Source organism: Lithobates pipiens, unplaced genomic scaffold, assembly GCF_037356315.1.
Source record: "Lithobates pipiens isolate NorthernLeopardFrog02 unplaced genomic scaffold, aLitPip1_a1.2 Scaffold_19, whole genome shotgun sequence".
In the NCBI taxonomy this organism is placed as follows: Eukaryota; Metazoa; Chordata; class Amphibia; order Anura; family Ranidae; genus Lithobates; species Lithobates pipiens.
In genome coordinates this window covers 12,943,408-12,950,476 of record NW_027507764.1, presented here as the reverse complement: position 1 = coordinate 12,950,476, position 7,069 = coordinate 12,943,408, and positions in this window count along the sequence as shown.

Here is a 7,069-nt window from a genome sequence, read left to right as displayed (position 1 = left end):
ACACTGTGTATTCCATCCTGGCATCTCTAACACAAACACTGCTTTTTGTATAGATGACAAATAATTGGCAGTTCATCTACCATGTGTACATATAGTCACTCCCAATGATAGCAAACTGCAGTCAATGGAGCATGCCAATTTTTTGTTTCTTTGTAACATTTGTACAAAGGAGATAAACTGTTTTCGTTGCTCTGAAGATTGTAGCGATTGGATTTCCTAATTATACCAGAAATGTGTTGCACTGTTGTATCTATATGAATCATATAAAACAACATATATGTGAAAAGAAAAAAAAACAAGTCCACCTTGTTACAAAAGTTATATAGTTAGTCTTGTTGAAAAAATACACAAATCTGTCTAGTTCTACCAATAAAAGGGAAAAAATCAAAAATCAAACAATCTAATGCCCTGTACACACGGTCAGAAATTCAGACGGAAAAGGTCTGATTGGATTATGTTGTCGGAAAATCCGATCCTGTGAGGGCTCTATCGGACTTTCCGACGGAAAAAGTTTGAGAGCTGGGTCTAAAATTTTCCGACAACAAAATCCGATCTGTGTGTAGAGAATTACGACGGACAAAGTGCCACGCATGCTCACAATAAATTACGAGACAAAAGCTATTGGCTACTGCCCTCTACGTAGTCCCGTTGTACGTAACGATCGGATTTTCCGACAACTTTGTCCGAACGTGTGTATGCAACACAAGATTTGGCCAAAATCCGTTGGAAAAAATCTGACGGATTTTGTGGTCGGAATGTCCGACCGTGTGTACAGGGCATTACAGTATATACACAATCCTATACCCACTGTATAGAGGAAGGCTAAAAACCCCAGCAGAACATTATCCAATTCTCTCCAGCAGGGAAAACAATTAAAAAAAAAATGTATGAGGTCCCCCCAGGACGATACCAGACCCTTCGGTCTGGTATGGATCTTAAGGGGAACCCCCCACACCAATAAAAATGGCATGGGGGCCCCCTCAAGATCCATACCAGACCCTTATCTGAGCACGTAGCCCAGTAGGTCAGGAAAGGGGGGCGAGCGAGGAGTGCCCCCCCTCCTGGACCATTCCAAGCCACATGCCCTCAACATGGGGGGTTGGTGCTTTGGGGCAGGGAGGGCCCTGCGCCCCCCCCACCCCAAAGCACCTTGATGAGGACAAGGGCCTCTTCCCGACAACCCTTGCCTGGTGGTTGTCTGCGGGGGGGGGGTCTGCGGGCGGTGAGCTTATCGGAATCTGGGAGCCCCTTTTAACAAGGGGGCCCCCAGATCCTGGCACCCCACCCTATGTGAATGAGTAAGTCATGCTCTTTCCTTCGATCTTCCTCCGATGTTGACTCAACGCTGTCTCCTGCTGTAATGCCGTGTCCACGGTGCACCCACAACTTATATAGGCATGGAGCGGGGTCACCAGGTGATGTCACCTGGTGACCCCGCCCCCTTATGATGTTGCAGCCCCGGGGCATGATGAAAATGTGACATCATAAGGGGTGGGGTCACCGGATGACATCACCTGGTGACCCCGCCCCATGCGTATATAAGTCATTGCGCACTGCAGACACTGCATTTGAGAGGGAGACAGCATTGAGTCAACATCAGAGGAAGACTGTAGTAAAAGGGCGAGCAAAAGATAGCGGAGGAGCCCGGCAGGAAGACAGCGGGAGAAGAGACCAGAGACACTTAATTGGCACTTTTTCCCCCAGGTGAATGGGTAGGGGTACGATGTACCACGTATTCATTCACATAGGGTGGGGTGCCGGGAGGGATCTGAGGGCCCCCTTATTAAAGGAGGCTCCCAGATTCCGATATGACCCCCGCCCGCAGACCCCGACAACCACCGGGAAAGGGTTGTCAGGAAGAAAAAAAAAGCACGAAAAGAAAAGCATGAATCAACACTCCCCAAACGTCTACTAACACGAAATCAGCAGAAGGAGCTCAAAGGGTGGTGCTAAGGAGCTGAAAAAACACGTAGTACGCAGACATGTGCATTTCGTTTCGAATCAAAATTCGGACAAATTTTCATTATTCGGACATTCGGATGCATCCGAATTACCGAATTACAATGCTAACGAATACAACCGAATTCGGACGATTTGAGAACAATTCGAATCGAATTTGAGAACAATTCGAATCGAATTTGAGAACAATTCGAATCGAATTTGAAAACAATTCTAATCGAATTCGAAAACAAATTCGAATAAAAATCGAAAACAAATTCAAATAAAAATCAAAAAAATTTAAATCGATTTCTAAAAATGAATACAGTAAAATAGAACATAAAATAATAACACAATATAATGAAAATAAAAGAATAGTAAAGAACAGAATAGAATGTAATAAAATACAATAGAAGAATATGACCTTCTTCTGAAATTATAATTTTGAAATAGTATAAATTCAAATTCGAGAATAGATTTGAAAATAACTCAAAACAATGGAAACTAAAAAAATATATATTTTATTTTATTATAGTCTATTCTTAGTCTATTCTTTTCTATTATTTTATATTCTAATATTTTCTATTCGAATTTGATCCAAATTTTTATACTAAATTAGAATTTGCCACATCACCTTCCACAAGTTGTGTATTGTCCACTTGCTACATGACCGGCCACAAGTGCCACGTGACCGGCCACAAGTGCCACGTGACCTGCCACAAGCGCCATGTGACCAAGTTGAGGATTGTCCACTTGCCACATCACCTGCCACAAGTTGTGGGGTTCCTAGCACCAAGTGACCCCGAGATATGGGCAATATGCCAAGTACTTTTCAGCAGCAGAGAATGACATTTTTTGACCCAAGTTTGGGGCCATGTATCTTGGGGTCACTTATAGCTAGAAACCCCAAATTTGTGTTGTAGTGATAGTTCTACTGTGTTTGCATACCAAATATGGGGTTTCTAGCTATAAGTGGCCCCGAGATACGTGGTCCTAAATTCGGGTCGCAAAATGTCATTCTCTGCTGCAGAAAAGTGCTTGATATTTTGCGACCCGACTTTGGGGCCACGTATCTCATGGCCACTTGTAGATAAAAATCCCAAATTTGGTATGCAAACAGAGTAGAACTAGCACTACAACATGGGTTTTCTCTTGTTTTTTTCAAGTTTTTCTAGTCTATTCTCTATTTCTATTCTAATCTTTTCTATTAAAATTCGAATTCATGAATGAAATAGATGCTAATAGTCTGCAGGAGATCTTATGGAAACAAAAAAAGTTAAAATGAAATAGTATCTATATTCTATTCTGTTCTATTGTTTTTCTAGTCTATTCTTTATTTCTATTCTAATCTTTTCTATTCAAATTCAAATTCATTCTATACGAAATTCGAATCATCTTCCGAAATTCGAATTTAGTATATAATGATTTTCGATTTTAATAGAAAAGATTTTAATAGAATATAAAAGAATAGACTAGAAAAACAATAGAACAGAATAGAATAAAATATAATATATTCTGTTCTGTTAATAATATATTCTGTTCTATCGTTTTTCTAGTCTATTTTCTATTTTATTATAATCTTTTTTATCCAAATTTAAAATTAATTTAATTAAAAAATTAGAATTCATACTATTCGAAATTCAAATTTATTCTATTTGAATTTCAGAAGATGGTTGTATATTCTTTCTATTTTATTCTATTAAATTATATATTTTTTTTATTATTCTGTTTTAATCTTTTCTATTTGAATTAGAAATTTTAGAAGATGGTTAGTTACTTACTTATTTACATCTGTCACATCAACTTCTCATACTTGCAGTGTACCGGTGCAAAAAAAAAAACACACACATCTTATTTCATTTATATTTATCGCATCAATGAAGTTGTCAGCATGCTTGATTAAAGAAGTCACGGATGTCGATCGCAAGGCAAGTACATATGCTGTATGTCATTGTCCACTTACAGTACCATGTCACCTGCCACAAGTTGTGTATTATCCACTTGCCACATCACCTGCCACAAGTTGTGTATTGTCCACTTGCCACGACACCTGCCAGGAGTGCCACATGACCGGCCGCGAGTGCCACGTGACCGGCCGCGAGTGCCACGTGACCAAGTTCCACTTGCCACGTCACTTACCACAAGTTGTGGGGTTCCTAGCACCAAGTGACCCGGGATATGGGCAATATGCGAAGTACTTTTCTGCAGCAGAGAATGACATTTTGCGACCTGACTTTGGGGCCACGTATCTCGAGCCACTTATAGCTAGAAACCCCAAATTTGGTATGCAAACACAGTAGAACTAGCACTACAACATCTCCAATTTGGGGTTTCTAGCACCAAGTGGCCCCAAAGTCGGGTCACAAAATGTCATTCTCTGCTGCAGAAAAGTGCTTGACATTTTGCGACCCGAATTTGGGGCCCCGTACCTCGGGGTTGCTTGGTGCTAGAAACCCCAAATTTGAAGATGTTGTAGGGCTAGTTCAATTGTGTTTGCATAACAAATTTGGGGTTCCTAGCTACAAGTGGCCTCGAGATATGTGGCCCCAAATTCGGGTTGCAAAATGTAATTCTCTGCTGCAGAAAGGTGCTTGACATTTTGTGGCACGACTTTGGGGCCACGTATCTTGGTCGGGTCACAAAAATTTCTAGCACCAAGTGACCCCGAGATACGTGGCCCCAAAGTCGGGTCGCAAAATATTTTCGAATGCGGTTGAAATAGTTTCGAATGCGGTTGAAATAGTTTCGAATGCGGTTGAAATAATTTAGAATGCGCTTGAAATAATTTAGAATGCCGTTGAAATAATTTCGAATGCGGTTGAAATAATTTCGAATGCGGTTGAAATATTTTTGAATGCGGTTGAAATATCTTCAAATGCGACCGATTTTTCGAATTCGGTAGAAAACTAAACTAAATCTGAAAACTAATTTAATGAATATAACTAAACGAAATTAATTAACAAATTAAAAATTTTTTTTTCCTTTTGCACATGTCTAGTAGTACGTCACTACGTTTGTGATTTTTGGCCAACAATTGTGTGCCGTGTTTATGCAAAGACAAGTTTGGGCCAACCGTCTTCAGCCAAAATTCCACAGTTTTGTTGGCAAATTTGATCGTATGTATGAGGCTTTACTGTGAAGAAACCTTTCCATATTTGGAGATTAAATCTCCTTTCCTCTAGACATAAAGCATGCCCCTGTTATGACCTTAAATTGAAAACTCAGCACCAAGTTCACTATATGGACCCCTTATGTATTTACACATGTTGATCATATCCCCCCTTATGTATTTATACATGGTGATCATATTCCCCCTTATGTGTTTATACATGGAGATCATATCCCTCCTTATGTATTTATACATGGCGATCATATCCCCCCATATCAGTGCCATCTGTCATCAGTGTCACGTGTCATCAGTGCCATGTATTAGTGCCACCTGTCATCAGTGCCACATATTAGTGCCATTTTTCATCAGTGTCACGTGCCATCAGTGCCACGTATCAGTGCCATTTGTCATCAGTGTCACGTATCATTGTCCTGGTGCTCCAGGGCCTTCAAAATTGTAATAGGTAGTCAACACGTTAGATGTGTAATTTATGCTCCTAGAACACGTAATGGCGCTCCCTGCATGTTGGGCCTCTCTAAATGGCCAGGCTGTGGAAAAGTCCCACACATGTGGTATCCTAATACTCAGGAGTACCAGAATGTATTTTGGGGTGTCATTTGTGGTATACAATAATAATAACAGTGACAATTTTGTGGGGAAAACAAATCTTCATGTTGCAAAGAATTGTGGGAAAAAAATTACAACATCAAAAACCTCACTATGCCTCTTACTAAATACTTTGGAATGCCTACTTTACAAAAAGGGATCATTTGGGGGGTATTTGTACTTTCCTGGCCTGTCTGGGTCGCAAGAAATGAAATCGGCCACCAGTACATCAGATGTGATCAATTTTTTATGATTTGCACCACAGCTTGTGGACTCTCTAACTTTCACAAAGACCAAATAATATCCACTAATTTGGGTTATTTTTACCAAAGATATGTAGCAGTATAAATTGTGGCCAAAATTTATGAAGAAAAATTAACAATTTGCTAAATTTTATTACAGAAACAAAGAAAAATTTGGGTTTTTTTTTCATTTATAGCGCAAAAAATAAAAAACCCAGAGGTGATCAAATACCACCAAAAGAAAGCTCTATTTGTGTGAAAAAAAGGACAAAAAATTAATTTGGGTACAGTATTACATGACTGAGTAATTGTCCTTCAAAGTGTGAGAGCACCGAAAGCTGAAAATTGGTCTGGACAGGAGGGGGGTTTAAGTGCCCAGTTGTCAAGTGGTTAAACACGAACACATAATAATTACGCAGGTTCTGTGGCTGATTAAGGTGGTAATTAAACTCACTTGTTGCCTTATTTGCATTAAATTAGCCTCAGAACCTGTGTAATACAGATGTGTTCGGGTTTAAAGGGATGAGGTGGCAACTCTAATTTATGCATGGTGATCAGTTCCTCTAATCTTTCCTCATAGCTGAGTTCCTCCATGCCTCTTATCAGTTTGGTTGCCCTTCTCTGCACTTTCTCCAGTTCACCAATATCCTTTTTGAGAACTGGTGCCCAAAACTGAACTGCACATTCCAGATGAGGTCTTACTAGTGATTTGTACAGATGATATCTCTCTCTCTGGAGTCCATACCTCTCTTAATACAAGAAAGCATTTCTTTCTCACGCAGCTTGCTATTATTGAGCTTATTTTAATTAGGGGATTAGGGATGAGCCGAACACCCCCCCCCCCGTTCGGTTCGCAGCAGAACATGTGAACAGGCAAAAAAATTTGTTGCAAACACCGTTAAAGTCTATGGGACACGAACATGAAAGATCAAAAGTGCTATTTTTAAAGGCTTACGGTATATGCAAGTTATTGTCTTTAACCACTTAAGGACCGCCGTATTGCCAATGTACGTCATCACAATGGCACAGGCAGACACAAGCACGTACATGTACGTGCCTGCCTTCCAGCGGGTGGGGGGTCCGAGCGGACCCCCTCCCGCTGGATACGGCGGTCCGGTTCGCTGCAGAAGCGATCCGTGATGAGGGAATGGCCGTTGGTTTCTGGCCACCCCCT